Raw genomic sequence first — 17,795 nt, 5'->3', positions numbered from 1 at the left:
TTCGCACATTGTCTTGATTACGTGACTTTTGAGTCCACGAATTACAACAAAGCATTCTACCCTGTCCCCGTCAATATTTTACGATTTTGTTTTCATGCAAAACCTTGTATATGCGTACTCTCGAAGTTGAATTCTATGTGGTTTGACCAAAGCCTTAAATTATCAGTAGGTAAGCACTGACCGGTAAATAAATGTAAATTAACTCTATTAAAAATTGCATATTTTCGTTGCATCTGGTTACTAAGTATCAGTAAAATGATCCTGTACAGGTGGCGATGTATAAGTATGATCACAAAATACTAAGAATAATTGCGTTTCTGTTATTAAAAATACATTAACATTGCAGTTGCGAAGCCCAACATACATTTTATGTGAATCAATTAATATTAAAATATGTAAACGTACCTTTCAAATACCTATCTACATATATACCTAGGTATGAGTAGGGTTTTTTAATGTTAGGACACTGTTTTGGTTCAAAAATGATATAATTTAATAAGTTATGATAAGCATGTGATAGCCTACTGGTTAGGACGTCCACCTCCTAATCGGAGGTCGGGGGTTCGATCACGGGCACGCACCTCTTAACTTTTCGGAGCTATGAGGATGTGCGTTATAAGTAATTAAATATCACTTGCTTTGACGGTGAAGGAAAATATCGTGAGGAAACCTGCATGCCTGAGAGTTCTCCATGATGTTCTCAAAGGTGTGTGAAGTCTGCAAATGCGCACTTGGACAGCGTGGGGAACTATGGCCAAACCCTTCTCATATTGAGAGGAGACCCGTGCTCTGTAGTGAGCCGGCTACGGGTTGATCATGATGAAGTAGTACCTAGCTGATTCTCTTAATAAAAGGTCTGTTAATAATATTATGAATTATGACTATATTTTTTTTTTATTTTTTATCAGTGTTTGGCTGCCATCAGACCTGCTGGCAAGTGATGATAATATGGAGACGGCTTGCCTTGAATATGTTAAGTATATGCCTATTCACTTTTGATTGACGGTAGGTACAAATGTAGAGGGGAAACTGTTGCTGGAAGGGCATTCTATAGCCCTAGAAACGAGAAAGCAAATCGTTTCATAGGACTGTCTGTGGAATTTCATCTACGTAAGTACCTGCGGTTGCAGACTGCAGACCTTGACGAGGCCTTGCGGTACGACTTACGAGAATCGGAACCACCTACTCGTGTGTCGGAACTTACGAGGTCAAAAGTTCTCACACACTCACACACACACACACACACGCACGTATACAAACCTATAAAAAATTAAAGTAGGTACTTATAGCCTACCTACCTCAAACCTCTTATCCATTTGAAGTTTTAATTCATATCGAATTTTTTTTTCAATTTAAGATACAACCTGCCCCATTTCTCATTCTCTACAAGCTTGACAAATTCAAATCCCATACCCTTACCATTTAACTAAATCATATTCAAATTCTCAAAAATCCCACAATTCTCTCAAGAAATCCTCATGCCAGAGCAGGAGAGAAAATAGATAAAGTGTGTGTAAAAGAGATGTAAGGATATAAAGTCATAAATATCGCACAGCTGGGTGTTTCTTACCCGATACTTTTTTCTCCAAAAACGAAGATCACTCGTCGTTTACGAGTAAATACAGTTCTGTACACAAGTGCTAAAGCGGTAGACCGTACCAGATTTAAATACTTATATCTGTCTTAAAGTTTTCGAAAACTTTTTCAAAGTAAAATGTGAGTCTGAGCCCTTTTATTAAGCCTTGTGCTAAGTAGTTATAAAACAGTTGGGTTCAGGAGTTCATTCTATTATTCAATAAATATAATATTTTGTTGAATTTCCAAAATTAAGTAAACTCGTTAAGCTTAGTCAGTTACTCTAGTAATTCTCCTACGGATCTCCTCATTTCTGATTTGATCACGTAGAGAAACTCCAAGCATAGCTCTCTCCATCGCCTGCTGAGTGACTCTGAGCTTTCTTATGATGCCCATAGTTAGCGACCATGTCTCGGATCCATATGTCATTACTGGCAACACGCACTGTTCGAAGACATTGGTCACTAAGCACTGAGGAATTTTGGACAAGAAGACATCTCGGAGCTTCCTGAACGCTGCCCAAATGAGTTGGATTTGGCAGCCTACGTACATGATTACTGGGTGGAGTGGGACATAAGCGTTAGCAAAAAAATATTTGAGAAAGGACTCGCCTTATTATTTGCTCTATGTGTGAACTGTCGTATCAAAAGTACCATTTTAGCCCTTAATCTAAGGACATGACAGTTTTTAACATGACAGTTGACCCATACAGTACAGCAAGTGCTTTCTCAAAATTCATGCATTTTACCTGATTTTTGTTACCAGTTTTCTCCCCACCAGTACGACAAAGAGCAAGCTAATAAATTCAAATAGGCTTTATTGGAAACCCTGCGGCATCCGACACCGGTCGTATCAATATAGTGTGTTTTATTAATCCTACCCTCCCTCCCTCGATTACTCACTACAGTATCAGGTTTAGGAGTTATTTGTATTGGGTGGACGATGGACGATTATTGTCTAAGGACGCTTTAAGAGTTTAGTGGAGATTGAGAAATTAAATCATAATATTATTATACTTTTAACGGCCATAAAATTGTTTTAGCATTTTTGTCAATAACTTCCTGCATGAATAGTTTCCCGCTCCATGGGTATATAAAAGCTGTGATAGTCAAGTGGTTAGGACGTCCGCCTCCTAATCGGAGGTCGGGGGTTCGATCCCGGGGACCTCTAACTTTTCGGAGCTATGTGCGTTTTAAGTAATTGAGTATCACTTGCTTTACGGTGAAGGAAAATCGTGTGGAAACCTGCATGCCTGAGAGTTCTCGATAATGTTCTCAAAGGTGTGTGAAGTCTGCTAATCCGCACATGGCCCGCTTGGTAGACTATTGCCAATAACCTTCTCACAAAGGAGACCCGTGCTCTGTAGTGAGCCTGCGATTCCGCTCGCGCATGTCCATTTTACGGAAGGCTGCTCGCGGGCTTAAGTTCGTGAAAGTGCATGCCCGGGTCGAGCCCCGGACATCGGAGACTGAAGTAAAGTCCTTTTCATGAAAGAAGTCCCGCAGTGATTTTTGGAACTATGATGTCGGCCGACTATCTTGGCGGTGATTGTCGGCCATGTTGTCGTTCGTCGATGTTATCAAGTTCGTTTGTTGTGATAGATTTTTGTGAGTTTTTAACTAGCTTAGTGCATTTTAAAGATTGTTTACAATGCCATTATGTCACGCGATTACAGCGCTGCGTCTGGGGGACTTCTTTCATGAAAAGGACTATACTGGATTCGAACCCAAGATTCGCCGCCGAATAAGGACTAGATCAAAGAGAAAACCACCAAACCACAGAGTAAGGATGGTACCTTAGATTATGACCCTCTGTGACCAAACCAAATATAATTTAGATAGGTACACTAGATATAAGCGGCATATGTGGAAGTCCTAAAAGGGATAGATATGTCCAGATTTTAACTGTGAACATAATATTCTACCTGTTGAACGTCGACGACGACGACGCGACGATGCAATTTTCTTGTTCTATTCCCGTTCATTCTGATAAGTCTAGAAAACACACTGGGTAAGTCCATTTAACTTTCAAAGTTCATTTTAAAAAGGTTGTTTTCACGTGGGTGTGATTTTTAACATCGGGGAATGCGTTGCCCCCTGGCGGGGTCCCTATCTACTAATTATCACGTCTAAGCCGATAGATAGAGATATTTTTGTTTCTTTTACTCTTCTGCTCACCCACATCAGAACAGAAAAATAGTAGAGTCGTTATTAGACATAATTATTATTTTAATTTTTGAATGATTTGCTTTATATTTAGCCACTTCAGCTTCGCAACCCATTGAGCTATGTCGGGAAGGTACTCTTAATAACACCTAGAAGCTTTTTTGCAACTAGGTACTTACTCATAGCTTGGCATCGATCGAAATCGAATATTTGAAAAGAGCAACCGCCGAGTTTCTAGCTGATTCTTTTCAGTAGGCATTCCGAACCAGCAGTGGTAAATGTACGTAGGTACCTTGTATGATTCAAAAGCATACTTGTAAGAGTTTCGAAAAAGTTTTTAGGGGCCAATAGTTCAATACCCGAAGCACCCTATTACTAACTTTACTAAGCCACCGCCGTCTGTCCGTCCGTCTTTCTGTCAGCGGGTTGTAACTTGTAATCTCGTGAATCATTATAGGTAGGTATAGTGTTGAAATTTTCACAGGATGTGTGTATTTATTTCTATTGCCGCTATAACAACAAATAATAAAAATTTAAAAAGGCAGCCATGAAAATTTAAAAAAATTAAGTGTTATTTCTTGTACGATGGTAGGTACGGAACCCTCCGTGTACGAGTCCGACTCTCACTTGATCGGTTTTTTAACCAATGTCGGCTCCATGTATTTCGTTGTCCAATTCGCGCCGTAATGCCCTCGTCGCCAGCCAGCGGTCAATTCTGGCGGAAGTCAATGTAACCGTTCATTTCTCCCTCGAAACCTTTTTATTATTGACCCCGCAAGTTTACAATTTTGAAAGTGACACAAAAAACGAAAAAGGATTGTTGATTCTATGGGAACGATCTCGATTCCCGCCCGATTGACTCATCCCGTGTTTCGAAAATAAATTGATTAGCACTGGAGAGTTAACAGAACCATGCTGTTTGTACCTAGCTCTGTATGTTAGCACCGTACCTAGGTAGATACACCTGACAGTGAGTAGTAGGCTTGTTTTTATGGCCCATCATTTTTAAAACTGATTTTGAGGAGAGGTTCAGAGATAGCTTGCATCCCGGAGAGACATGATAGGCTACTTTTATCAGTTTATATGGGAATGGAAAATCAAAGCGCTCCAAAAAAACCTCGAGCTAAGTCGTAGGCATCAGTTGCTATTTGCTAATAAAAACTGTTTTAATTTTAGATTAGAAAAATTAAAAACAGGAATAAAACCAAAAACGTATAAGCACCATCTATGAATATTTAGATGAACTACATTTAATTTTAGAACAGGCAGCGTCATCTATGTACAACTGTAGGAACTATAACACAAAAACAAGGTAAGAACTTTAACCATCTTTGAACAACTCTTTCGAATTTCTAGATTCATCAAAAAGGTACATTGGTAACTTTAGTAAGTTACCAATAGATGTCGCAGATATAACATGGCTATAATGGATGGTCACTAAAAATACGTGCTCACTCTCAACTCAAGCACCATTTCTATTTTGTTGGATAATACAAAAATTACAGAATAATTTTGCAGCGGGTGTAGTCAATACAGAATACAGACAAAGCGCGTTCGTGTCTATGCTCTATGGGCCGGTGGAGCAGATTTTGTTCCTTTCTGTCAGTTTGTGGTCAGTTTGTAATCGCTTCTGCTCGTAGTTGTTTGTCTTGTTGGAACGAACGGATTTATCGTAGATTGCTAAATGTTTTTTTCAATGTTGTGACTGAAATAAATAAGAAATAGCGTGTTTGTTTATCGTAAATGTAAGTGCAGTGGTTTTTGGTGTCCGTGAGTTACGGATTTTGTGTTAGAAACATGGTTCAGTGGACGTAATTCTTGGGATTACATGAAGTTTGCCGGCAGAATTTTTGTTGTGAGTACAATCAATATTTGCCCCCTTTTATTCCCGATTGGCTGCCTATTCGGCTTTTAATTTACCCGGCATTATTACGGTACACGATTCATTAAAGGTACATAAATCTAACGTGAGTAAACATAATTTGTTTAATATGGTATTGAAGCGCATGATTGCTTTAACTGTTTTTACGTGAATAATGACTTAAAACACTCAAGTTATTTTCTTTCTCTTGCGTTGTTATTAGTTCTGGACAATTAGATATCTAGTTGGTCGGCAAGAAACAAGAAAGATCGCAGATCGCAGTAATAGTTAAGCTGGTAAACTTTTGGGGTTGCTATAGAGTACAATACCATCCATTGGGATAGGGGGCAGTAAAGGGGGTGCTCCTGAAACTCTAAGTTAAAATTTCAGAGCTCGAAAATCATTTTTTTAATAAAATTAATCACTTTAATCACAATTAGCATTATTAGAATAAACTAAACAAACACAATACAAAATCGCAAAATACAATAGATACTGTCATAGGTTACCACCGTTAACACCTGTAATACTTTTTTTTTTACTGATTTTACGGCTCTGGGTTCTAATCTATAATACTTTTGCTGCTGCTGTACCTACAGACTACAGACCAGTAAAGTAAACTTTTTTTTCTAAACGGCTTTAAAGCGAGTCTTCTGGCGTAGCCTGTTTTAAAAAACTTAAGGATTGGGTAGGTTAGGAGGGGGGGGGTTTATCCCCTTCTAACCTAACCATTCCGAGTCGGAGTGCCCCAAGTCCCGAGCTCGCTTCGCTCGCTCTTGATGGTGGGAGCGGGGGGGAGGAAAGAGACCCCCCACCATAGTGGTGGTCTCTTCTCGTCGACCGGGGCCCGTCGACCGGGGCCCGTCGACGGAGCCCCGCTTCGCGGGGCTCCTTTTTTCTGGGTGGTAAAAAAAGAAATAACCCACGAAGAGGATGGCGGGGTCTTACAGACCCCGCCATCCCCTTCTAACCTAACCGTTCCGAGTCGGAGTGCCCCAAGTCCCGAGCTCGCTTCGCTCGCTCTTGATGGTGGGAGCGGGGGGGAGGAAAGAGACCCCCCACCATAGTGGTGGTCTCTTCTCGTCGATCGGGGCCCGTCGACGGAGCCCCGCTTCGCGGGGCTCCTTTTTTCTGGGTGGTAAAAAAAGAAATAACCCACGAAGGGGATGGCGGGGTCTTACAGACCCCGCCATCCCCTTCTAACCTAACCGTTCCGAGTCGGAGTGCCCCAAGTCCCGAGCTCGCTTCGCTCGCTCTTGATGGTGGGAGCGGGGGGGAGGAAAGAGACCCCCCACCATAGTGGTGGTCTCTTCTCGTCGACCGGGGCCCGTCGACGGAGCCCCGCTTCGCGGGGCTCCTTTTTTCTGGGTGGTAAAAAAAGAAATAACCCACGAAGGGGATGGCGGGGTCTTACAGACCCCGCCATCCCCTTCTAACCTAACCCTTCCGAGTCGGAGTGCCCCAAGTCCCGAGCTTGCTTCGCTCGCTCTTGATGGTGGGAGCGGGGGGGAGGTATAGATTAGAACCCAGAGCCGTAAAACCAGTTAAAAAAAAAGTATCTTGCTAAGTTTACTTTATTGGTCTTTGGTTCCCAGCAAGATTATTATAGATCCCAGAGCCGTAAAACCAGTTTAAAAAAAAAGTATTATAGGTTTATGTTATGGTAATCTTTATATGTGTTCGTAGTTCATACTTTGCAGTTTTGTGTTTCTAAAAATGCTAGGGACCTAATTAATTTCATTTTATTTACATAAATCTGTATAAAATACGCGATTACGTGTCTTGAAATTAAGAAATTACGTAAAGATCAGTGCAAATTAATATCTTTCCAGTGAATATTAACGAAATCTATGTAGTAATCGTGTTTTCTATTTATAATGTTAATCATTTTAAAATTGTATAAATGTCTATAAATACGTGTCTCCGAAACTTGAAATTACAGATATGTAAAGTGCAAATGAACCTCTTTATACTGAATATTACCGCTATACCTATATAGTATAATATTCGTGAATAAATAGTGGTGAACCTTTCTATAGTGGAGCCAAACTTTTTTACAGTTTTCCAGTTAGAACTAGGTATGCTACAACTACCCTGGCTCAATGATGAGCGCTGTGATCATATAAATGGGACTTCCCAAGTTCGACTCCCGGCTGACTGAACTTGTAATTTGTCTGGTGAGGGGCTTCGCCGTGGCTAGTAAAGACCCTACGGGCAAGGCATGCTGCCAAACGATTTAGTGAGATTGCAGACAAGAGCTTTTATTATATTAAGAAATTGGTTAATTAGTAAGGCCTTTTATAATATTAATGAGTATTTTTGTGAAAATTATTGATGTAAGTATAGTATGTAAGTAGATAGTGTTTTTTAGTTTAGTAAACAAAATAGTGAAAAATTGTAATATTTAAAAAATATTGTAACCAGTATTGCAAGCCACAAAGTGGCAAACTTTTAGAACTACTATACTATATTATAACAAGTATAACACCTAATGTACCTACACAGTTAATGCAATAAAATTTATTCCATTCTATTCCTAATTAGTTTGTAGTTGGTAGATTTAAAAAAAAAGACTCAGTTATGAAGTCACCTAATCAAAATTTTACCTAGAATATTATTCCTTTAAAAAAAAGGGAGTTAGGTAGTAGGTAAGTACCTCTTATTTTAATTTTAATGTTGCATAAAAGTTAATGTAAAATTTGAATTAAGTATTCAACAGAGTACCTAGTTAAGTAAAAGTTTAATTTGCATAATATATTCTAAGAGATTTACTTATAATTGATGTTTTATTTATTAAGTAGCTACTAGGTGTTGCCTGCAACTTCGTCCACATGAATTTGGTTATTTTTTTAATTATAAAATAAATAAATAAAACTTTTTTATTCAAATAAACTTTTACAAGTACTTTCGAATAGTCGGATGCATCTACCACTGGTTCGGAATGCCTTTCCTACAGAGAAGAAGCAGCAAAAAAACTCGGCGGTTGCTCTTTTCAAATATTATGTGGTAACACTTTAATTTTCCAGGGTAAAAAGTAGTCCATGCCTGTCTCCAGGATGCAATCTATCTCTGTAAGATGATACATCCCGTGACTTTGTTCACATAGATTTTGGTTTTTAAGAATCCCTTGGGAACACTGATTTTCCTAAACAAAAAGTAGCTTATGTTCTTTACTGGGACTCAAGCTATTTCTTTACCTAATCTATACCTAAATATATAAAAGGAAAAGGTGACTGACTGACTGATTGATTTATCACTGCATAGCTCAAACTACTGGACGGATCAGACTAAAATTTGGCATGCAGATAGCTATTATGACGTAGACATCCGCTAAGAAAGATTCTTTGAAAATTCAACCCGTAAGGGGGTAAAACAGGAGTTTGAATTTTTCGTAGTCCACGCGGACGAAGTCGAGAGTATAAGCTAGTATAATATATATAAAAGGAAAAGGTGACTGACTGGCTGACTGATCTATCACAGTCACAACACAGTCAGTCAGTCAGTCAGTCACCTATTCCTTTAATATATTTAAATAGTAAGCACTATTAGTGTGGGGTTATATAATAAAATCCAATTAATTTGATTAACTTGAACCTTGCTCAATAAATGTCATTCATCACCTTGCTGTATTAGTTACTCTTTTAACACTTTGTAGGCATTTGGTTTATTTTAACACCCTGACTGTTAAGGGTGCACTGTTTATTATTAGATGAGAGAGATGTTCCATGATCAAGATACTACAAATATGTAGGCACTCTACCACTATTTTTTTAAATTCAGATACAAGTTAGGCCTTGACTGCAATCCCACTTGTTGGTAAGTGATGGTGCAGTCTAAGATGGAAGCGGACTATCCTGGAAGGGGTATGGCAGGTTTTTATTAAACGTTTTAAAACACCCCTTTGGTTTCTACACGGCATCGTACCGGAACGCTTAATCGCCTGGCGGATAGGGTGGTAACTAGCCACGGCCGTAGCTTCCCACCAGACTAATACACAAGTTACTAATATTTGCAGTCTACTTTCTTTGAATATTATATTATGTAACTTAGTTTTTTATATTTATTAATTAGTAAGTAGGTACTATAGGTATCTTACTTAATCGTGTCATGATAATTTATGGAATAAATCAATGTGTTACATTTCCTCATTTGTTAATAAAATTACACAATTCAAAATCAATGCTATTGTGTAATTTATTGCTAATAAGCAATAATATTAATGTCATAGCTCAGAATAGATTAGCATCAGTATCCATATTATAAATGTGAAAGTGTGTTTGTTTGTTGGTTTATTGGTTTGTTGGTTTGTCCTTCAATCACGTCGAAACAGAGCAACGGATCAACGTGATTTTTTGCATGGGTTTAGTTAAAGACCAGGAGAGTGATATAGGCTACTTTTTATCCCGGGAAATCAAAGAGTTCCCTCGGGTTTAAAAAAAAATCTAAATCCACGCGTACTAAGGCGCGGGCATCAGCTAGTAGTTAATAATATGACTAATAGACAGTTGTAGATGTACAAACTATAATAACATAGTGTTATTAGTTGCATAATGCTACACAAACTGCGGACGGTGCGGTGCGGCAGCAGCTCGATTGCGGTAGAATGACAGCTACAATGTCACGATCGCAATCACCTCTGGTTGGTTGATGCTAACTCACTATTGGCTACGATCACAGGCTACAATGTATTGTTGCAACAAGAATACCATAGATTCAGCCAATCGCAACGATTGCGATTGTAAAAATGATTGATGCCGTTTTCCGGCAGTCGAGAGCAGTTCGATGAAGTTAAAGAGTTAATGTCAACTGCAATTGAATGGCATCCAAGCTACAATTTTGCAGTTGGCTTGCAGTTGCAAACCGTCTGTGTAGAGTACAATATTAGATTCGCGAAACATATTTTGTATTGACTGTATGTGTATATAAACGCCTAAGTGTTTTACTGTATGTCTGTCAAGTTGACCATCCAAAACATTTGATAAATTGCAAACAGACAACTCGGCCACTCGGGTGAGTCTCTTTCGGCCGAGATGTCCGTGTGTTCAAACTCCAAACTGCATCATTTTGAAATTTCAATGACATAAGATTGTAGTCAAGCGCCAGTCTGCTAATTTAGAAAAAAATAGAACTCATCAGTGGAGAGAATTGTAGGTAAAATAACTCTATGACTATTGACCAATTAACCTTGTTATGCTATTTTGTTTTGTAACAACTGCGCCAGTTTTTGTGCTAGCGCAGTCTATCTACCTATGCATTTTTAATATTAAATTAATTGAACTATTCCGCGACAGGTCGACATGGCAATACGGGTGAGGACGCCCTGCACACGCGCACAGCCCCCGCGATAACCCGGTGCAGGCTAGCGCGGGTGCTGTGCGTGTGTGCGGGGTGTCCCCCCGCCTCATATCCCGATTGCCATATTGACCTGTCGTGAGCTGTTTCTAGTAGACTAGGTGACAAAACAGGTGTGGCAGCTTAGAATAACAACTCGATGTGGGAGAGTTGCCGGCAGCTATCAGACTGGTATCGATTGACTTTGAGAGTAATTAATATTTCATGAGTTTCATCGATGCGAAATCCAAATACTCGCACCGAAATCTAACCTCCTCCTTTATTTAAAATCGGTTAAGTACTGAAAAATGTGAAAGTTTGGATGTTTGTTATCACGCCACGATCACTGAACCGATTTGGCTGAAATTTGGAATTTTACAGTTACCGCGAGATTTTTTATAAAACTTCCTAGCTATATCTACGCGGACGAAGTCGCGGACATCATCTAGTAAATTATTAATCGTCTAATTTCGCCCGTACAACAGTAGTTATTGTAATTTGTAGTAACAAGTAGGTAGTACAACTACAAGACATGGCTGTCGACTTAATCAATATACCTACCTACTTAACCAAGTTAAAAAAAAGCTGATACATCAGCATCAACATCCAAGACCACTAAGTAACTCATTACGTCGAACCGGTAAATAAGAGAAAACAGTCCTAAGATGGCACGTAAGAGATAAACTAAAATTAGTATTCCTTTGGCGCGCAGAGCAACGCCCTAAGTGACTGTGTTGTTTTTTTTATATATCTTACATGTGGTTCAGACCATGTTTACATTTCATACATGTATAGCATGCATTTTGACGACTTCACTGGCGCCGATTTTTGAGCAAGAAAGAGTTCTAAACTGGGATTGACTAGGATACAATAACAAGTGCGAGTCAGACTCGCGCACTGATGGTTTCGTACTACAGTCGTATTTTATCGACATTTTGCACGATAAATCAAAAACTATTATGCCTAAAAATAAATAAAAATCTGTTTTAGAATGTACAAGTAAAGTCCTTTCCTATGATACCCCACTTAGTATAATAATCTTACTTTGAAAGTTGAAAATAGCAATATTTGTTCATAAACGCTTTTTAATTTTTTTCTTGTGACTTAACCACAAATGGACAATGGACATTAGTGCGGTGGGGTTGTAATTTATAACATCTTACGATATATCGCATCGGATAGTATAGAAGTGCTCTTATTTAATAGTAAAATATGAGTTCAACGTCCATTCCTATTATTTTACCCGAAAACATTAATTCTAATATGGTGCGAACGCCGCCGTAAACGAAAAGTTCGTAAAAGGCCCGGTTTCTGTTTACTACATCCTTTTACAATGCGGTTAATGTTCTAAGCTTTAAAATACTGCCTTAAAAAGAACAGATGTGAATTAAAATGTGGACCACGCTGCTTGAAAAGAAACTAATGTGTGAATCAGAAACGTATGTGTACACGTAGGTACACTTTAGAATCAAAACACAGATCCAACTACCAAATTCTAAGGTCATAATTTTCTTCATTTATATAAGGGTGAAAATACAAAAGTTGGACAACTTTTTGCCCTATTTTGTTAACATAATTTTTAACCATAATATAAACATAATAGCCTTGCTAAGCAACTTATCGGCAGGTTAACAGATAGATTGATTTTATTTTCAGCCGTTGGCCTACAATATATTATGTACTGTATGCAAAGTCAAAATATTTCCACTAACAGATAGTCAAAGTCAAATGATTTATTCAAAATAGGTAATAAATTACTCTTATTGATGGTCTGGTATGGTGTTAGATTTGTAAGATATAGTGGTGATAATTATTACGCAAACTTAAAACTAAAGCTACGAGGGTTCCAAACGCGCCCAGGTCTGAGAAGAGCCCACAACAAACTCAGCCGGGTATTCTTTTTATTATCGCCACTTTACAAAATTATTGAAACTTATTAGAACTATCACAAAGTCGTTAAGCAACTCATTCCCAAGCTTGCTTATCATTTAAATAATCCTTTACATTGTAATAGGATTTTTCATAAATAAACTTTGTCTAATGTTAAATTGTTTTAGAATTTTCACACTCCCAATCTTATTTATTTACGCCCAAACTTGTCATAAAGGTCATTGCCCAAGTGACTATGGGACTCAGTATCGCTACCAAATAAGTTGTCCACTAATAAAATAGAGCTTAATTTGTAGGATAGTTTTATTACATTTAATAACACATTTAAAAAAATTCTAAACCTCCGGATTCCGCAGAAATATGGTGAAGAACGACCTCCGAAATTAGAATTTTCGAAACTGTTAATTCGCTGCTAACTTACGTTTTACTGAAATATTTCGCTTTATTAAATATATTTCTAAAGAAATCTATATTATAGAAGCCTCAATAGCTCAACAGTTAAAGGTGTGGACTGAAATCCGAAGGGTCGCCGGTTCAAACCCCACCTGTCGCACTACTGTCGTACCTACTCAGGTGGCACAAGCTTGACGCTTTCGTCCTACGTCGGCAACGATGCGGCAGCATTCTATAGAACGCGACAGGTCAAGATGACAATCGGGGTGACGTGCGGCTGTGCGGAGCGTCCCCAGCCTCATACCCCGATTGCCATCTTGACCTGTCGCATACTATGGGTATCCGCTAGCTGCGCTCTGGCATTAGTAGCACACATATATACACGTAGCCGTGACGTGTAGAAGGCGTCGCGCTCACGTGGAACACCTAAGCCCGCAGCGATGCACCCGGCGTCATGCCACAGCGAGGCGTCACCTATACAGAATACATAACTATATGTTAAACATTGCTTTTAATCAGTTAATTAAGTGAATTGAATGATGATAAGATAGGTATACACACCTCTAACTTGTGTAAGTTATGTGTGTTTTAAGCAATTAAATATCACTTTCTTTAAAGGTGAAGGAAAACATCGTGAGGAAACTTGCATGCATTCACTATACTGTCCTGAAAGATGTGTGAAGTATGCCAATCAATCCACTTGGCCAGCATGGGAGACTATGGCCCTTCTCACTCTGTAAGGAGACCCATGCTCTGTAGCGAGCCGGTGATGGGTTGATCATGATGATGATTAAGTAATTACTAGTTACAAATCGAAATAACACACACAGAATACATAACTATATGTACAGATAATAAATTGCAACATGTACAGATAATAGTTCATACAGTACAGATTGAATGTACATAGTATAGGTACTGGTAAAATACAGGTATTTAAGCGGGTAACATATCTGCATATGCCACTTCATCTGTATAGGCCGTCTAATGGGTAAGTAGTACTTTTCATTATTATACATACCAAGTGTGCAGAAATCCAACGCAGAATAATATTTCTTTCCTCAGAGTCTGAAGGCTGTGCGAGGACGTAGAGATATGCCACATGCATAACTCGCACTCTGTGTCCAAATAAAGCAGCAGGTGTTGGCCGGCTCGGAGAGCTTTTTGTGATGAACCAAATCACTCCATGCAAATGACATGTTCATGTGAAATCTGTCAAATCATATATTTACAATATTAGATAATTTCAAAAGCATTTGCAATTCTTCTTTGATCAGTTAATTGTTTTTAATCAGTTAATTAAGTGAATAATGATAAGATACAACGACTCACACAATCAACACAAACAAAGACACAACTCAACTGTTAGTTATGTGCGTTTTAAGCAATTAAATATCACATTCTTTAACGGTGAAGGAAAACATCGTGAGGAAACCTGTACGCTTGAGTTCTCCGTAATGTTCTCAAAAGGTGTTCTAACCACATTTCACGACAGTTAGGTTACTTCTAATAAAACGTCGAGGCTTCGACATCACGCAAATAGCTCTAATGTAGCCCTATTTTCCATGATTTACCGTTTTCACGTCACCTTAACCTATTATTTGACATATCGTCGATTCAGAATCAAGCCGAGAGCTTCCTCACTTTAGTTCACTCTGCCCTAACACTCTTATAAACCAAATAATTATTTATTTATTACTTACCTACTGGTGCAGGTGAATTCCAAGATCCAAAAGTCGCAGTGGAGAGTCCCGGAAGGAACAAATTACCACACCGACATGATGGATTTTCCATAACATAATATGTGTATTATCTATGTCTACAACTAACTAGGCGTCTGTAGATTCCTAGATCACTTTGTCTAATTATTAAATAGTGATTAAACAAAAATTAAACAGCAGTAATAGTGTTATGTGCTTTAGCTGAACAACCACAGAGAACGAATTAAAAACAAACAATTTATTTGACATTAGGGATGTCATATCGATCCGATATCGATTTTCAAAGAATCTATTTTTGTGACAAGAAAATCGATCTACGTTCCGATTTTTGCTTCTTTATTTTAGATTGAGTTCTCGCAAACAGAGTAAAAAAGAAGCAATATAAAAATAGTAAACAACTACTAAAATAAAATAAGTACATATATTAAACATACTACACATGGGTAACATTGGTATAATATTATTTTAAAAAAGGGCTTTAGAATATGATTAGTAATTGTTTGATGTCATTAAACAATTTACAGCATCTTTTACCTTTAATTCAATTGAACTATTTAATTAAAATATAGGTATCGAAAAAAATCGAAGATTTATTTTTGCGAAATAAATATTCCAGACTCGATTTTTTTTAATCCGTTCCTCAGATTTCGATTCGAATCGATCTAAAAATCGATCTTTTTTTTGAAGATTCACCATTTAGATTTGACATTCGACAACCTCTCGATTATGGTGAAATTACAGCTACAATGTCGCGATCGCAATCACCTATTTGTTGACGCTCACTATTTGCTACAATGCATTGCAATATGAATATTATAGTACCTACGCGACAGGTTGAAATGACAATCGGGAAGGGAACGCAACCCGCCCCCACCCCCCGCGTTTAATCGGTGCGTGCGAATGCGGGTGGGTGTGCGGGGCGTCCCCTCACCTCATACCCCGATTGCCATCTCAACCTGTCGCGGACTATAACATAATAATTCTATTACTATTGTAATAACGACAGGGGCTCGATTTTGTTTCGATTTTGTTAATTAATGTCCGCTACAATGTAACGATCTCAATCACTTCTGATTGGTTGAGGCGTGCTTACTGTTGCCTATAATGCATTTGCATTGTTGCAACAAGAATACCAAAAATTCAGCCAATCACAACAATTATTGCGATTGTAATAAGGATTGATGCATGAAAGTAATAATCGGAATCGCAAGACGTCATCATAATCGACCTAAGCTTATCGATTCCTTGATTCGCGTCACTACATGTTTTGCTAATGTCAGGAAAATGAACAAAACAACTACTTTTATTTCGGTCAGTTTCTAATTATACGGCTGTTTTTTTATTTCGTAACATTTTAAATGTTTTTTAAAATTAAAAACAGGAATTACTAATTTCACCATTTCGGTGTACAGCTATATCTATAGCGATACCAGTGGTGGGCAGTCTCCTTTAGTGTTAAAATAGGAAAATTTCGAGGCTCGTAACTTAAAAATTAATATTTTTTCAACATCAATAAACCATATATCAATAAACCTAGATAATAGCAAGACAAACCGATATAATACTTAGTTTTGAGCGTAAAATATCAAATAATGTAATAGCTCAACAAGTAAAAGAGTGGACTGAAAACCGAAAGGTCGACGGTTCAAACCCTGCCCGTTGCAGTATTGACGTAACTACTTCTAGCACAAGCTTGACGCTTAGTTGAAGAGGAAAAGGGAATATTAGTCATTTAACATGGCTAATATTCTTTATATAAAAATAAAGATAAAATCACCCTCCTACGTTTGTACGAAGAAAGCACCGAACTGCACCCTCTTAAGTATAAAGTTTGCGTTTATGTCTGCAATTCAATTATTTATTAATTGAAGGTAAGACATAATAAATACACAGAACTGCTCTAAGGTCATTAGCCTAGTGTTACAAACATAATACAAAGTTAAAACTTTATCTACAATCTAAAATAATTACTTGCTTGCTCGGAACCACGCTGCACGCAGCAGCGCTGCCGCAACAATGCTGTCCAGTAGTGCCGCGACAGCACTGTGACAGCTGGTGACAGCACTGTTGCGGCAGCGCTGCTGCGTGCAGCGTGGTTTGGAATCATACCTTTATAGTCCGCGACAGGTTGAGATGGCAATTGAGGTGTGAAGCGGAGGGATGCCCTGCACACCCACACATCACCCGCGATCGCCCGCACTAGGTAAGCGCGGGGCCTGTTCGGGTGTGCGTTGCGTTTCCTCAACGATTGCCATTTCAAACTGTCGCGTACCAATTTGAAACTAAATATCTTAATTATGCTATTGTGTTTAGTTATCTTAATAAGTAATTAAATCTGATGTATTTTTCTCGGAAGGACCTTAACATGAATACAAAGAATTTTTATTCCATAGCTATTAAGTAATAAGTAGGTATTAAATACTAACTGTTTATTAAATTTAATAGTAGTTAATTAATCAAACAATAATAGCTATGCAATAACAGGCGAATTAGTTTAACTATGTACAGATAGATCTAATTGGTTCCGATTCTCTTGTACGTACACAATCTCTAAATTAAACTAAATTAACAGGTCTAAATCTAGTGCTTTCCTTTTCTGCAACCAACATCATGAAAGGAATAGAGCAATAGATTTAGACGTGCCATTTTAGTATAGTTTAAAGATTGTGTACAACGGAATTATAGTCGACGCATTTTAAACTGAGTCGTCGAGTTATCTGTCTGTCGTCGAGTTACGTGCGTATGTAAGTGCGAGCGAAACAGACTGAAACTCGACGACTCAGTTTAAAATGCGTCGACTATAGCCACAATGTTACTTATCGTTGTACCGACGTAAAAAGACCATTTTATGGTTTGCTT

General features: G+C 38.2%; 1 protein-coding gene across 1 annotated transcript in view; it reads left to right on the top strand.

Moving 5' to 3' along the window:
* Positions 1 to 5,335: 5,335 nt before the first annotated feature.
* The window catches only part of siz (Brefeldin-resistant Arf-GEF family protein schizo), a 216,087-nt gene continuing 203,627 nt past the window's right edge, over positions 5,336 to 17,795 (top strand). Inside the window, 1 exon segment of the mRNA XM_034981018.2 lies at positions 5,336 to 5,595. The gene's annotated coding sequence lies outside the window, so the exon portion shown is untranslated.

The sequence above is a fragment of the Maniola hyperantus genome, chromosome 23 (genome assembly GCF_902806685.2).
Source record: "Maniola hyperantus chromosome 23, iAphHyp1.2, whole genome shotgun sequence".
NCBI lineage: Eukaryota > Metazoa > Arthropoda > Insecta > Lepidoptera > Nymphalidae > Maniola > Maniola hyperantus.
This window is presented reverse-complemented; position numbering and strand designations above follow the sequence as displayed.